Genomic DNA, 13,983 nt, shown 5'->3' on the forward strand with positions numbered 1-13,983 from the left:
GTAACAGTGAGGTTGTCAATCTCACCGGCTTGCTGTAAACAAAGGATTAGATGTATAGTGTGGATGATGATGATTGTTTGCGAAGAACAGTAAAGAACAATTGCAGTAGATTGTATTTCGGATGTAAAGAATTGGACCGGGGTCCACGGTTCACTAGTGGTGTCTCTCCCATAAGATAAGCAGATGTTGGGTGAACAAATTACGGTTGGGCAATTGACAAATAAAGAAGGCATAACAATGCACATACATATATCATGATGAGTACTATGAGATTTAATCGGGGCATTACGACAAAGTACATAGACCGCTATCCAGCATGCATCTATGCCTAAAAGTCCACCTTCGAGGTTATCATCCGAACCCCTCCAGGTATTAAGTTGCAAACAACAGACAATTGCATTAAGTATGGTGCGTAATGTAATCAACACAAATATCCTTAGACAAAACATCGATGTTTTATCCCTAGTGGCAACATCACATCCACAACCTTAGAGGTTGCAGTCACTCCCCCAGATTCAATGGAGGCATGAACCCACTATCGAGCATAAATACTCCCTCTTGGAGTCACAAGCATCAACTTGGCCAGAGCCTCTACTAGCAATGGAGAGCATGCAAGAACTTAAACAACATATATGATAGATTGATAATCAACTTGACATAGTATTCAATATTCATCGGATCCCAACAAACACAACATGTAGCATTACAAATAGATGATCTTGATCATGATAGGCAGCTCACAAGATCTAACATGATAGCACAATGAGGAGAAGACAACCATCTAGCTACTGCTATGGACCCATAATCTAGGGGTGGACTACTCACACATCGATCCGGAGGCGATCATGGCGATGAAGAGACCTCCGGGAGAAGATTCCCCTCTCCGGCGGAGTGCGGAGGCGATCTCCGAATCCCCGAGATGGGATTGGCGGCGGCGGCGTCTCTGGAAGGTTTTCCATATCGTGGCTCTCGGTACTGGGGTATTCGCGATGAAGGCTTTAAGTAGACGGAAGGGCGGAGTCGGAGGAGTCACGGGGGCCCCACATGCTAGGGCCGCGCGGGCCCCCCCTAGGCCGCGGCGCCCTAGTGTGGAAGCGCCCCGTGGCCCCACTTCGTTTCTCCCTCAGTCGTCTGGAAGCTTCGTGGAAAAATAGGACCCTGAGCGTTGATTTCGTCCAATCCCGAGAATATTTCCTTTGTAGGATTTCTGAAACAAAAAACAGCAGAAAACAACAACTGGATCTTCGGCATCTCGTCAATAGGTTAGTGCCGGAAAATGCATAATAATGACATATAATGTGTATAAAACATGTGAGTATCATCATAAAAGTAGCATGGAACATAAGAAATTATAGATACGTTTGGGACGTATGATACGCCTCCGACGTATCGATAATTTCTTATGTTGCATGCCATATTATTGATGATACCTACATGTTTTATGCACACTTTATGTCATATTCGTGCATTTTCTGGAACTAACCTATTAACAAGATGCCGAAGAGCCAGTTGCTGTTTTCTGCTGTTTTTGGTTTCAGAAATCCTAGTAACGAAATATTCTCGGAATTGGACGAAATCAAGACCCAGGGTCCTATTTTGCCACGAAGCTTCCGGAAGACCGAAGAGGAGTCGAAGTGGGGCCACGAGGGGCCGCCACCATAGGGCGGCGCGGCCCAGGCCTTGGCCGCGCCGACCTGTGGTGTGGGGCCCCCGTGTGGCCCCCCACGTTGCCCTTCCGCCTACTTAAAGCCTCCGTCGCGAAACCCCTGATGGGAAAAAACCACGATACGGAAAACCTTACTGAGACGCTGCCGCCGCCAATCCCATCTCGGGGGATTCTGGAGATCTCCTCCGGCACCCTGCCGGAGAGGGGATTCATCTCCCGGAGGACTCTACACCGCCATGGTCGCCTCCGAGTGATGAGTGAGTAGTTCACCCCTGGACTATGGGTCCATAGCAGTAGCTAGATGGTTGTCTTCTCCTCACTGTGCTTCATTGTTGGATCTTGTGAGCTGCCTAACATGATCAAGATCATCTATCTGTAATGCTATACGTTGTGTTTGTCGGGATCCGATGGATAGAGAATACTATGTTATGTTAATTATCAAGTTATTACCTATGTGTTGTTTATGATCTTGCATGCTCTCCGTTATTAGTAGAGGCTCTGGCCAAGTTGATGCTAGTAACTCCAAGAGGGAGTATTTATGCTCGATAGTGGGTTCATGCCGCATTGACACTGGGGAGTGACGAAACCCCTAAGGTTGTGTTGTGTTGTTGCCACTAGGGATAAAACATTGATGCTATGTCCGAGGATGTAGTTGTTGATTACATTACGCACCATACTTAATGCAATTGTCTCGTTGTTAGCAACTTAATACTGGAGGTGGTTCGGACGATAACTCTGAAGGTGGACTTTTTAGGCATAGATGCAGTTGGATGGCGGTCTATGTACTTTGTCGTAATGCCCAATTAAATCTCACTGTACTTATCATGACATGTATGTGCATTGTTATGCCCTCTCTATTTGTCAATTGCCCGAATGTAATTTGTTCACACCCAACATGCTTTTATCTTATGGGAGAGACACCTCTAGTGAACTGTGGACCCCGGTCCTATTCTTTTATACTGAAATACAAATCTGCTGCAATACTTGTTCTTTACTGTTTTCTTGCAAACAATCATCTTCCACACAATACGGTTAATCCTTTGTTACAGCAAGCCGGTGAGATTGACAACCTCATCGTTTCGTTGGGGCAAAGTACTTTGGTTGTGTTGTGCAGGTTCCACGTTGGCGCCGGAATCTCCGGTGTTGCGCCGCACTACATCCCGCCGCCATCAACCTTCAACATGCTTCTTGACTCCTACTTGGTTCGATTAAACCTTGGTTTCTAACTGAGGGAAACTTGCCGCTGTGCGCATCACACCTTCCTCTTGGGGTTCCCAACGGACGTGTCAATTACACGCATCAAGCAAATTTATGGCGCCGTTGCCGGGGAGATCAAGACACGCTGCAAGGGGAGTCTCCACTTCTCAATCTCTTTACTTTGTTTTTGTCTTGCTTTATTTTATTTACTACTTTGTTTGCTGCATTATATTAAAACACAAAAAAATTAGTTGCTAGCTTTACTTTATTTACTGTCTTGCACTCTATATCAAAAACACAAAAAAATTAGTATACTTGCATTTACTTTATCTAGTTTGCTTTATTTACTACTGCTAAAATGGCCACCCCTGAAAATACTAAGTTGTGTGACTTCACTAGCACAAATAATAATGATTTCTTATGCACACCTATTGCTCCACCTGCTACTACGGCGGAATTCTTTGAAATTAAACCCGCTTTACTCGAATCTTGTTATGCGAGAGCAATTTTCACGGTGTTAGTTCCGATGATGCTGCTGCCCATCTCAATAATTTTGTTGAACTATGTGAAATGCAAAAGTATAAAGATGTAGATGGTGACATTATAAAATTAAAATTGTTTCCTTTCTCATTAAGAGGAAGAGCTAAAGATTGGTTGCTATCTCTGCCTAAGAATAGTATTGATTCCTGGACTAAATGCAAGGATGCTTTTATTGGTAGATATTATCCCCCTGCTAAAATTATATCTTTGAGGAGTAGCATAATGAATTTTAAACAATTGGATAATGAACATGTTGCTCAAGCTTGGGAAAGAATGAAATCTTTGGTTAAAAATTGCCCAACCCATGGATCGACTACTTGGATGATCATCCAAACCTTCTATGCAGGACTAAATTTTTCTTCGCGGAATTTATTGGATTCAGCTGTCTGGAGGTACCTTTATGTCCATCACTCTTGGTGAAGCAACAAAGCTCCTTGATAATATGATGGTTAATTACTCTGAATGGCACACGGAAAGAGCTCCACAAGGTAAGAAGGTAAATTCTGTTGAAGAATCCTCTTCCTTGAATGATAAGATTGATGCTATTATGTCTATGCTTGTGAATGGTAGGACTAATGTTGATCCTAATAAAGTTCCGTTAGCTTCATTGGTTTCTCAAAATTCTAGGCCATATCCTGCTAGTGGTAACTCTTATGGTAGACATGTTTCACCTAATGAGGAAAAAATGTTAGAAATTGAAAGATCCACCAAGAGCTTTATGCAATCGCAATATGAGCAAAATAAATTGTTTACTAAAACTATGAATGAACAATCTACCTTGTTGAAGAATATAGGAAATCAACTTGAAAATCTGAATATGGAGATTTCTGGGTTGCAAACTAAACTTGCAAATGCTGAAACCCGAATCTCATACATGTCTGCATCACAATCTTTTTTAATTAATAAAATGGCTGCTAAACCTGAGGATATTGAAAATAAAATTGTTACTACAGCAAATGCCATCCAAGTTAGAATTAATGAGAATATAAGATTAATGGCTGAACTGCGTGCTAGGTGGGATAGAGAAGAAAATGAAAAACTAGCTAAAGAGAAAAATGTAGCTAAAGTTTGGACTATTACCACCACTAGCAATGCTAATGATTCACATGTTGCTGCACCTCCTACTATTAATGGTAAAATAATTGGTGTTGGCAATGTTTCTACTCCTAGTGCAAAGCGCGTAAAATTACCTGAAACTGCTAAAACTGCTGAAACTGCTTGTGATAAAACTGCTAAATTTTTTTCCAACCTTGGGGATGATAATCCCATTGCTTTAGATTGTAATGATTTAGATTTTGATGATTGCCACATCTCTGAAGTTATAAAGTTCTTGCAAAAACTTGTTAAGAGTTCCAATGCTAGCGCTGTAAACTTGGCTTTCACAAAACATATTACAAATGCTCTCATAAAAGCTAGAGAAGAGAAACTAAAACTTGAAACTTCTATTCCTAGAAAGCTAGAGGATGGTTGGGAGCCCATCATTAAAATGAGAGTCAAAGATTTTGATTGTAATGCTTTATGTGATCTTGGTGCAAGTATTTCTGTTATGCCTAAGAAAGTCTATGATATGCTTGACTTGCCACCATTGAAAAACTGTTATCTGGATGTTAATCTCGCTGATAATGCTAAGAAGAAACCTTTGGGGAGAGTTGATAATGTTCATATTATGGTTAACAATAACCTTGTCCCCGTTGATTTTGTTGTCTTGGATATTGAATGCAATGCATCTTGTCCCATTATATTGGGAAGACCTTTTCTTCGAACCGTTGGTGCTACTATTGATATGAAGGAAGGTAATATTAAATATCAGTTTCCTCTCAAGAAAGGTATGGAACACTTCCCTAGAAAGAGAATGAAGTTACCTTATGATTCTATTATTAGAACAAATTATGATGTTGATGCTTCATCTTTTGATGTTACTTGAGTTACACTTTCTGCGCCTAGCTGAAAGGCGTTAAAGAAAAGCGCTTATGGGAGACAACCCATGTTTTTACTACAGTATTTTTGTTTTATATTTGAGTCTTGGAAGTTGTTTACTACTGTAGCAACCTCTCCTTATCTTAGTTTTGTGTTTTTTTGTGCCAAGTAAAGTCTTTGATAGTAAAGTAAATACTAGATTTGGATTACTGCGCAGAAACAGATTTCTTTGATGTCACGAATGTGGGTCTAATTCTCTGTAGGTAACTCAGAAAATTAAGCCAATTTACGTGAGTGATCCTCAGATATGTACGCAACTTTCATTCAATTTGAGCATTTACATTTGAGCAAGTCTGGTGCCCTAATAAAATCCATCTTTACGGACTGTTCTGTTTTGACAGATTCTGCCTTTTATTTCGCATTGCCTCTTTTGCTATGTTGGATGAATTTCTTTGATCCATTAATGTCCAGTAGCTTTATGAAATGTCCAGAAGTGTTAAGAATGATTGTGTCACCTCTGAACATGTTAATTTTTATTGTGCACTAACCCTCTAATGAGTTGTTTCGAGTTTGGTGTGGAGGAATTTTTCAAGGATCAAGAGAGGAGTATGATGCAATATGATCAAGGAGAGTGAAAGATCTAAGCTTGGGGATGCCCCGGTGGTTCACCCCTGCATATTCTAAGAATACTCAAGCGTCTAAGCTTGGGGATGCCCAAGGCATCCCCTTCTTCATCGACAACATTATCAGGTTCCTCCCCTGAAACTATATTTTTATTCCGTCACATCTTATGCACTTTGCTTGGAGCGTCGGTTTGTTTTTTTTTGTTTTGTTTGAATAAAATGGATCCTAGCATTCACTTTGTGGGAGAGAGACACGCTCCGCTGTAGCATATGGACAAGTATGTCCTTAGGCTCTACTCATAGTATTCATGGCGAAGTTTCTTCTTCGTTAATTTGTTATATGGTTGGAATTGGAAAATACTACATGTAGTAATTCTAAAAAGTCTTGGATAATTTGATACTTGGCAATTGTTGTGCTCATGTTTAAGCTCTTGCATCATATACTTTGCACCCATTAATGAAGAAACACTTAGAGCTTGCAAATTTGGTTTGCATATTTGGTTTCTCTAGAGTCTAGATAACATCTAGTATTGAGTTTTGAACAACAAGGAAGAAGGTGTAGAGTCTTATAATATTTACAATATGTCTTTTATGTGAGTTTTGCTGCACCGTTCATCCTTGTGTTTGTTTCAAATAACCTTGCTACCCCCTCAAAGACGCAAGCTAGTGGCGAGACACCTCTTTCTGGGCGAGCCTCGCTTGCTCGCTGAAGGCAGCCTCGGCCAGGCGCTGAGCGTTAAGCTCAAGGAGTTTTTGTAGATCGGCCGCCATGAGGAGAGGTCCCACCTCCTTCGTGGCCGCCCGCTGGCGCGAGATCTCCACGGCGTGCTCGAAGTTGGCGTCATTGATGAACTTGTGTTCTTCCTCCTTCAGCCTCCGGAAGTGTTGCACGTTGAAGGAAGCTACTGCTCTGGGTCACCGAGGACCTGCTCATGCTCGCCCACTGAGCCGCCTCCTTCGCTACCTCAGCTTCAGCGTCTATTATGTATGCCTCATTCGTATGCCTCATTCAAAATGCATGATGGGTTAAAGGTTTTGAATTTTTGGTGAGAACAGTGCGATACTAAGATTTAAAAAGTTGCTTAAAAGTGATTGTTGAAACAATTATGATCGGGAGCATCGGCACCGCGAACCACTCAGAGGAGCAGCTCAGGGAGATCGTCGTCGGCCTGGAGAACTCCGGCCACCGGTTCCTGTGGGTGGTGCGAGCACCACGCGGTGATGACCCGGACCTCGCCGCGCTCCTGCCGGGCGGGTTCCTGGACCGCACCGGTGGTCGCGGCCTCATCGTCAAGAAGTGGGCGCCGCAGGCGGAGGCGCTCCGCCACAGGGCAACCGGCGCGTAATTTGGATCCGCTATTTCTAATCTGCTGGCCCCATTGATATGTACTACGTGAAAACACCTCAATACAACGCTAATCCACTCCAAATCACCCAAAACGCTTTTGGCAAAACTACGGCCAGACAGTAAACAAAGAGCGAGACAGCCCAAGAGAAGACTAGGAAAGTTGATGGTTACCTGCTGATGGATCCATCTCGCCGCCGCTAAAAGCCGGACATCGATCAAGTCCGCGATGCTAGATCCATCTCGCCGCGCCATGCTTTAGTCTCACCCCAGATCAATCAATCTCGTAGCACAGTGGCCTCTCCTCTCCTCTTCCCATTACCACCGGGCCTGTATCAGAACTAACCAGCAACAAATGAAAATGTAGAAATAAGAAGCCGATCTAGTTGACAGACCAACCAAGCTATGCAAGATCTACTACGGCCAAACACTCAACAAAGAGAGCAAGACATGCCAAGAAAAACAAGGAGAATCGATGGTTACCTGCTCATGGACGCATCGATCTCGCGGCCGATCTCTGTCTAAGTCACACGCGACGCACGCGTTGGCTCCACCCATACTCATATTTATAGACACAGGCAGCTGCCAAGGTCCAATTTTCGTTCAAATTCCGGCGCCACTTTTTTCATCTCCCGCTACTTTTGGTGCTACTCCTGGTTCCATCTATGCATCACGGTCAAAGATATGGATCGTAATTTGTGTGCTGCCACGGATTAGTAATATGGAGGGAGGTTGCGTGAAATAAGGAGCGAGATCCTGGCTATTTATGTGGCGTCGTTAATGATTTGGATCACATGCGTCTGCCTGGCCGGATGTCTCGCTTTTCTGGTTCACTGCTAAATTGGGAGATTTTATTTTCTTATCAGTGAGTAATTAACGCCCGGTGTATCAAAGGGATCTTTTCCCGCCGCTAACTTCGATAGGGACTGGTTTTCCAAACTTGTTGTTTGATACGCGTGTCACATAGTAGCAGCCCGGGAGATCAACTGATACTACTGGTACTGGGCAGTAGTATACTTGTTGGCTGAAATCTCGTCGGATTAACGGGAATAAAAAAAAAAGCGCCACCCACCTCGCGTTTTTTTCTTCTTCTAAATCTCTTTGGATCAGCAGCTGATTAAAGCCTATTCAGTTACACGATTCCGCCCAAATCTATGGAAAGACGGCGGTTGTTATTTGGATCCGCTATTTCTTTTCTGCTGGCCCCATTGATATGTACGTGAAAACATCTCAATGCACGTTAATCCACTCCAAAACACACAAAACACTTTGGGCAAAACTCTGTAACACACGCCTGCTGAACGAGGGGCGACTGGAATATGCCCAAAATACCGTACCGACGTATCTGTTGTACAGATACTTTCTCGTTGTATCCAAGAGACAAATCCTTGTATAAATAGAGTTTTGCCCACAAGCAATAGATAAAACAAAAGTTCAAGATTCTGAGAAGTTGTGATGCCTTCCATGCTCCCATCCCCTTAGCCTGCATCCCACTCTCAACATCTTCAAGTGTTTTAGCAGCGCTGAACGAAGCCTCTCCATCTCGGATAGCCCCCCATCCACAAACAGTAGTCCTAGAATCCGTGTAATATTGACCCGACTTAATTCCTTCATGTCCAATTGGATCATATATAGCCTGCACATATAATGGAGAAATTATTTAGGAAACATCAAAGTATAAAACCTCAAGCTGAAATGGTCATAGTATGCTAAACACAAATGCATATGCACAAACGAAACAAGCTGATTCAACATGGGAGATTGCTGGTATACAGGAAAAACATAAGGGCATCAGCTTCCGGTGCCTTCTGCTCATTTTGCCCCTGAAGAAGCGTCAGCCAGAAGGAGGCTTGGTGTGTCTAATATCTACATGGTGAGTGTGTATGTCATGTTCAATTCAGTAGCTCTATGAGTGACTCATCATGTATAGTACATCATCTCTCGATAAGAAGAGCATCCATTCCATGTAGTAAATATTGTTAGTACTAACTTAGGCCAAATCTGCACGTATATTCCGCTTGTAAGAAGCAAGATTGAGAACTAATACTCGTTCCTTTGACCAAACAGAAACAAAACAAATGTTTCAACTACAACTCCTTGAGAAACTATCTCACAGCGCCTCATCATACACTAAAAAATAGACTCGCTAGAGATAATGATCAAGATGTAAAGGCAAACCGACAAGAAACACACAGAGAAAACTAGTAGCTCAACACCTGATAACTAAGGTTAAGTGTCAAACTTCTATAACTTAATTCTTTCCAGGATTAAGAGCAAGTACCATGCTTACATCACAACTCTCCCATGCATCACAGCTCTCCGAGGTCACCTGCCAATGTAAAGTCACAACAGTTTGAGCATTCAGTTCACTCGGTTCCAAGCGATGGACAAAGAACAAAAAATTGCGGTTGAAAGATAATGGTGTGCAAGATAGAGAAGCTACCTAATTCGCAACAGTATCTTGCAACTGGATCAATCATGGGAAAAATCAGAATAATTACCCTGCTTTGGGTCATTTCCTTTCCTACATGTGTCTGGGAGGGGATTCGGTACAGTTCTACTCCATTTATCATCTACACATATAGAATAAGCCGGACTAGAAGATACACATGGCAACAACTGTTAATATATAGTTTATTGCAGGATCAACCGGTCAAGTGCCAAATTGTACAGTTTTATATAATAACGCATTGGTTCTTCAGTACGGTAACAAGTTAAACAGTAGGTTTCACACTAATGAGTTAATATGGTACCATAACTTGTACAAGTTTAAAACAGAAAAAACTGAAAAGGATCTAAGTAAATGAATATGCTCAAATAGTATACAACCGATGCATCTTTGTTGGATCAGAGCAAGGCCACTTGTAAAGAGTTGAACAAAGACAACCAGCCCCGATGATTTTCCATGGCCATTCAAAGAGAAAGCTCATGAGATCCAGGTCGGTGGACATACCTAGGATAGCGGTCAGAAACTCTGCATCCAACGGGAGTGACTGCACCAATCACAGGGAGGCCGCTGCTCCCACCGATCACCGATGTGGCAACCAACCCCAAAAAAACTGCAGCATGGAAGTTTATGTGTCAATAATCTGTAATAATTTTAGAGACATTGTTTTTGTCATGTTCCTTATAATTTCATTGCTAGAATGAGACCACTTTCTCATGTTTGCTTTGATTTCACATATTTGAGGAAATAAAATGTTGGCAGTAACATATTTTTTTCCAGAAAAAAGCTCAGTAATCTTGAAGAACAACCTCAACCTCTCTACGACATCAGTTGCAAACTCGCTCAATATCAGTATGCTTATCCACCTTCTTAGAACGCCCAAAGACAGCTTTGTGAGGACAAGCAATACTAAACGTTGTAAAGACAGAGTTCCATCTAGTTTTACAGTCAAGTCGATGTTTTTGGGCATAGGGACTTTAACAAGCTTAGCAATATCCTCAAATTTTCAGGTCTCTTTGGGGTGGTAGTCTAGTATGCAACTATCTCACATATCTTTTCCATGACAGTCTTCATGACATCAAATCCATCCTTAACTATCAAGTTCAGGATATGTGCATAGCAACGCATGTGAAGGAATGTACCTTGAAGCATCAGTTTATGTGCCCCCAGCTTCTTCATCAGCAGTTCAATAGTCTTGTCATTAGATGTGCAATTATCAATTGTGACAGTAGAAAGCTTCTCGTCTAGGTTCCATTCAACCAAGGACTTTGCTAGTTCTTCAACTATAACTTCTGCAGTATGTCTTATTGGTACATAAATGAACCTACAAACCAAGAACATCAAGTCATAACCCAACAACATATGTTACAAATAGCAGTAAAAAATTATAAGCAGCAAGCATATGTCATACTCCAACCTGTATATACCACAAAAACAACACTATATATCATTACCGACATGGATATATCACAAAAACGCCACCATATACCATACTCCAGCAACATATGTAATAAAAATTATAATTAACAAGCATATGTCATACTCCAGCATGTATATGCCACAAAAACAACACTATATATCGTAACCATCATGGATACATCACAAAAATGCCACCATATATCATACTCTAGCAAGCTTATGTTACAAAGTATCAGTAAAAAATTATAACTAGCAAGCATATGTCATACTCTAACATGTATATGCCACAAAAACAACACTATATATGATAACCAGCATGGATATATCACAAAAACGACACCATAGTCCATATATCAGAATCCATCAAGCTTATGTTACAAAATAGCAGTACAAATTATACTCCAGCATGTATATACCATAAAATCACAACGCCACCAGAAATCATGATCAACAACCATATATCACAAAACAACCAAGCATCACAACATCATCAATGAAATGGGTTGTTATCACCATGTAACCCTTCTTTTGATTGTACAAAGTCAATGTTATGCATCATTCTGTTAAGAAGGTGCTATCTATATACCAAGTAGTCTCTGGTGGTGATGGCCACTCTTGAATTGCAGGAGCTCATGTACTTTATAGCCTTTTTTATTCTTCTTTGCAAAACTTGATAATATCACTCCTGTCAAACAACAAATATTGGAAGCTATCTGACATAGTGATACAGAATTACATGAAGAGACATAAAGAGGGTAACTATACCTAACAGTATTCATATGCACCAGCTTGAATTTAGGCTGCAGTGCACTAACATCTCCAGAATCCAGCATGATCCATCATACACAATGGATACTCATGCAGAATTATCATGGCAACAAACGCTCCCCTAGCAAAATCTTGATCAAATATGTAATTATCCAATGAATCCTTGCATCCATCTTTAGCAGCAAACCTCAAGGAAGATTGAGCCATCACTTTGCCATTCATCAAGGGCCTTGTGCCATATGGATATATATCATTATGGGCTAACATATGTGATGTTCCACTCTTCGTTTCTCCTCCAAGAAGCTTACCACATTTAAGACACTTTGCTCTTATTTGACCATCAACTTTAACACGCTTGTAGGAACGCCAATCCTTGAAGTCAGCTTCCTACTTCACCGGACGGAGCGATCCTCATTCACCTCTTCTTCATCAACAGAGGTTCCAAACTCCTCTTTATCAATGTTTAGAATTATTGGCAAACCAATCGGCTATGTGAAGATGATCCTGTCGGGCTGTTGCTTCCACCCCGAGGACTAAAAGTAATCTCTCTATGCAACAAAACAAAGAACATGAAGTCATAATCCACCAACATATGTCAATAAGAACATCACTTTATATCTTAAACAGCAAACACATTTCATAAATACCGGTATTATATCAAAGATAACAACAAGCTTATACAATATGCAACATATATTAATATTAACACCAAAATAGCAAGCTTACGTCAATAAGAAAATCACTTTGTGTCCTAATCAACAAGCATACATCATAAACAACACGTCCTATCATGCATAATATTATAAACATCAAGCATATACCATTTGCACCATAAACAACACTTCCTATCACAATTATACTCATAAACACCTATAGGACCTTCAGTGTCTTTTACTCTTGACATAGTATGCTATTTTTATCCTCTTCTATCTTTATCGCCTCATAAATAAAATTTGAAATGAAGCAATGACTTTACATAAATTGTGTTTGAAAACAGCGCAGCCATTTACATGAGACTGAACGTGTTCAAATGCTTGAGCATATACTGTTTTGTTTTTAATGATTGGTTTATAGAAGCCTTGGTATGGTTTTTTGTTTGACAACATCGATGAGAAGGGATCAAAGATAAAGCTAATCGAGAAATGCATGTCAAGCACCTCACAGGATCAAGGATATAACAATCAACCTCATCCATTAGTCTCAACAAATAGCACTCTTTCCAATCTCGTCATTTATTTCGTTTAAGACTGACAAGGCAGATCCACATATGGTAGGAATCTCATCGCCAAAGAACTTGTAGAAAATGAAGAGCTCTGCAGAAAAAGGGAGACGATAAAATCACACTTTACAAGCGAAACATAATAGACCACCAAAAAGAATGTCAGGGAATAAAAGATGCTCGCATACCTGGAAGTTCCATATGTACAAGTTATATTAACTCTACATCTTCAACAACATCAACTTTGTTCAAGAAACAGTGGTGGCACACCAACCTGAAAAACAGGAAGGATAAATGTCCATCTGCTCAAAACTGAATAAATAACATGCTAAACATCAGTATAATGTGTACAAGACAAATACGAATTTTAGAAGCCTTAGATCAATTGCAAAAATCAGAGGTCGGAAGTAGCCATCCTAATATCAAAGATTAATCTACAAGTTCCTGAAGCCTACTCCAGGTCAACAAAGGCTTGGAATCCAATCAAGTTGAGAATTAACACGACAGTCCACCCATTCTGAATATAAAATGCAGGGCGATCCTCTAAGAGGTCACACAAGGAAGTGCATGTCCCGTTCAAGCATGAAGAAGCCTGGAATCTATATTTGCAACCAGAATTAATCAAGCAAAAAAACACTACATGATTAGTTAAACATGCAAAGCTACTCTTGCTAAGCTATTCTTTTTCTAGCAGAGTATGGTGGAGGTATGTACTAGGAAGTATTAGTAGACTGACATTAGAGTGGACGACAACCACTCACGAAGACAAGAACTTGCACATGAGTTCAAGCCATGAACAATTGGAGTGATTAAGACGACATGAAAATGTTTCAACAAGAGAAT

General features: G+C 40.9%; 1 long non-coding RNA gene across 1 annotated transcript; it reads right to left on the reverse strand.

Annotated features, from left to right (window-relative positions):
* Nucleotides 1-10,900: 10,900 nt before the first annotated feature.
* On the reverse strand, nt 10,901-13,410 carry LOC124706438. Its single transcript, XR_007004418.1, has 5 exons — nt 13,329-13,410; nt 13,108-13,234; nt 11,919-12,469; nt 11,740-11,838; nt 10,901-11,058 (listed from the first exon to the last, which is right to left on the reverse strand). It is a non-coding gene; the product is annotated as an uncharacterized LOC124706438 (long non-coding RNA).
* Nucleotides 13,411-13,983: the final 573 nt, after the last annotated feature.

The sequence above is a fragment of the Lolium rigidum genome, chromosome 4, assembly GCF_022539505.1.
Source record: "Lolium rigidum isolate FL_2022 chromosome 4, APGP_CSIRO_Lrig_0.1, whole genome shotgun sequence".
In the NCBI taxonomy this organism is placed as follows: domain Eukaryota; kingdom Viridiplantae; phylum Streptophyta; class Magnoliopsida; order Poales; family Poaceae; genus Lolium; species Lolium rigidum.